Genomic DNA, 3229 nt, shown 5'->3' with positions numbered 1-3229 from the left:
GAGGAGAGGAGAGGAGAGGAGAGGAGAGAAAAAGGCAAATTTTTAAATTACGAATTGTGCAGAAATTTAAGTCCAGCATTGTAGAAATACAAGTAAACGGCCAGAGAAGAGGGTGGTTGTGTGTCTGCTCTATAGCAGCTTCAGTGCAGTGAGGGCCCCGCGAGGCCTTRCTGCTGTTTTGGGGCTGCGAGTTCCGCCATTTTGGGCCAAGTTCTGCCATTTTGGTTCGAGTTCCGCCRTTCTGGGGCGAGTTCCACCGTTCTGGGGCCAGGTGCATGGGGCTCCCCGGGACCATGTGCCCACCGTRGTGCTGTGCTGGCCGTGGTGTCGCGCCGGGCCCCATGCAGGGCCCTCAGGGCTCCATGGCCGCCGAGGCGCGGGGCAGGGTGCCGAGCGCTGCCATGGCGGCTGGCCGGAGGGGATGCGTGCGCTGAGCGCAGCCATGCACGGGCACACGGGTTTGCTGATGGGCACAGGGTTCTGTGCAGAGGTTTAGCTCTCGAAAGCGGCATGACAACCTTGCAGCTCGGCTGCTGCGCGAGCGGGATTCACGCCTCAGGAACCAGTATTTGGTCAGTTTGCTCATTTGCCTAGCTGTGTTCATCGCCTGAATGTTTCCTACCTGACTGGTGTGTGTGTATGCATACATGAAAAGATAATATATACATACATGCACACATGGTATTCCTGTGCTTAATAAGACTGACCAAGGCTATGATTATATCACGMTCTTCACAAACTTTTCTCTGTAGTTTAATGTAGTGGCACAAGAWATCTTGCAAGGCACAAAGTCTAGTCATTCACATAGAATTAGCTAGCACTAAGATAACATGATTTGGGGTTTTGTGGTGCATGGGTGATGTATAAGCTCTCCATACTTTATCCATGCTGTGCAGTTCTTGTGTGTGTATGCAAGCATGTGTGTAGCTAACAGGCATGTTGCGAACGAACTGCATTTTCTAACTGCGGCTGTAACTGAAAATTTAATGGCATTGTGATTAGGCTTAGATATATAGAGTGCTCCAAAGCTTTTCTTTTGAATCACAGAGGCCTCTTAAGTACAACTTTTGAGGCCAGACGAATCATCCTAGGATATTCAGTCTTTTTATATTAAATGGACGATGCCCAAATCAAATGTTTCTAATTTTCACAAAGAGACTATTGGAATATTCATGAAAATCTGATTTCTTAGAAGCTTGGTGTGTGTGCCTGTTTAGATAGGCAACCAGGCTGGCAGCTCGCTTCCCGGGAAAAGCTTAGGCTCTTCATTAGGGCTGTGTGCAAGGGCTGTGCATTGGGGCTGGGCATGAGGGCTGTGCACAAGGGCCGTGCACAACAGCTATTCATGATGGGTTGTGCATTCGGGCTGTGCATGAGGGTGGTTCATTAGGGCTATGCGTGAGGGCTGTGTGCGATGGGTTGTGCGCGATGGATTGTGCGCGATGGATTGTGCATTAGGGCTGTGCGTTATGGCTATGCATTAGGGCTATGCATTACGGCTGTGCATGATGGGTTGTGCGCGAGGGCTGTTCATTAGGGCTGTGCGCGAGGGCTGTTCACTGGCAGCACCTGTACCACTGTCTCTCGGGGCAGAGCAGCCATCCTGGGCTCCTGCGCCCAGCCGTCGCAGCAGCTGTGCAGGCCGTGGGCATCAGCTGGGATTCTGCTTGAGGAAGGACATGGGCATCCAGCTGCCTCTCTGCTTTTCCACATTATTATCCCTGCGTTCAGAGGGCCCTGGCACTGTGCATCATGCGGCAGAGCGTGTGAGTGTGCCATGGGACTGGCCTTTGGCGCGAGCCCAGCAGCACCAGCACCGGCACTGCTGTGGAAAGCTGGAATGGGGGCTGTGCTGGAGACCAGCCCCGCTGGGCGCCTCTCGGGGATGGCTGTTTGCAGAGTGCTCCAGCGGCCTTGGCTGCTTGGCACCGTGTGTCCCTGAGCAGCCTCCGCATGCAGGTTTGCTGCCCGAAGCTCTGCATGCCCAGATGTGCGCCTGCCCCACATGTGCACCTTGCCCAAGCTGCCACTGCGTGCGTGGGCGCCAGCCCCCATGCACRGTGCAGCGCGAGGCCGGGGGGCTTGCATTTTCCTAGTGCTACCTGGACTCGCAGCTGCCGCGTGGTGCCAGGCACGGGCCTGGCAGCCCTTCCCCAGCCTCGCATGTGGGGGCTTTCAGCCTGGGGAAGGGGTTTCAGGGCTGGGAGCTGGTGAGAGCGGCAGCTTGGGGCAGCAGGAGCCCTTTCCCACAGACCCAGCACCGGCGCTGCWGTGCACGGCGCATCCCCGGAGCACGAGCCGGCCTGGTGCTCAAACCAGGTTTGTGCAGCTCGGCAGGCACATGGAGCTCTCCTTTAACACCTCTGCAGAGCTTTGCATCGTGCCCTGCAGAGATGCTGCCCGGGGGAGGCCTCCTTCCTCTGCCAAAAGGTGCCCTGGCCTCCTGCACCCAGTGCCTTGGTGCCTGGCGCCCTCGGGGGCACGAGGGCTTGTGAGGGCTGCACATGAGGTCTGCGGCAGTGGCTCGTGCAGGAGAGCAGGCGACCGGAGAGGTGTGTGCAAGGACACGAGCGCCTGTGTGCCAAGGGGAATGTCTTCTATGGCAAATTAACTCCGGCTAAATTGAATATTTATTCAAAGGGAAACTCCAGTATTTAGAGCTGCCGTTATCAGCTTTTTGCAGTGTCTGGGAAAAAGAAAAGATGATAGGATTTGGGGGGTACTCTGCAGCAGATACGAAAATAAATGCGCTGCCTGCGGTTAACCCCGGGTTTGCCTCGCCACTTCTCGCCCCTGCACGTGCCCCGAGCCCAGTGCCTCTCTGCGGCTCTGCGGGGAGGGAAGGCAGAGAGCGGCTGCAGCCTGAACACTGCAGAGCCCAGACAGCTCCACGCTGCCACCGGGATGCAGCACCGGGATGTCACCGGGATGCACTGGTTCACATGCTGGGCTCTCCTTCCCTCTGACGTTACCTGCCTCRCAGGGGCTCCCTGCACTCCGCTCCCCTTCCCCGGGCTCCTCGGGCCTGCAAATTTATGGGAGCTGCTGCAGCTGGTGGACTTGGCAAGCGCCCGCTCATTAGAAGCCCACGCTGCGGCCGGGCTGCGCTTGAGCATTCCCCTAATGAGGACAGGACGGGGTTAAAAAGTGACCATTTCATGGTTGACTTGAACCTGCCTGCTGCTTCTTGATGTGTCGCTGTAAAATGCCTGACCCAAAAAAAAAAAAA

Source organism: Nothoprocta perdicaria, unplaced genomic scaffold (assembly GCF_003342845.1).
Source record: "Nothoprocta perdicaria isolate Ctin4 unplaced genomic scaffold, notPer1 scaffold_90, whole genome shotgun sequence".
Taxonomy (NCBI): Eukaryota; Metazoa; Chordata; class Aves; order Tinamiformes; family Tinamidae; genus Nothoprocta; species Nothoprocta perdicaria.
The sequence above is the reverse complement of the archived record's forward strand: the minus strand, read 5'-3'. Positions refer to the sequence as shown.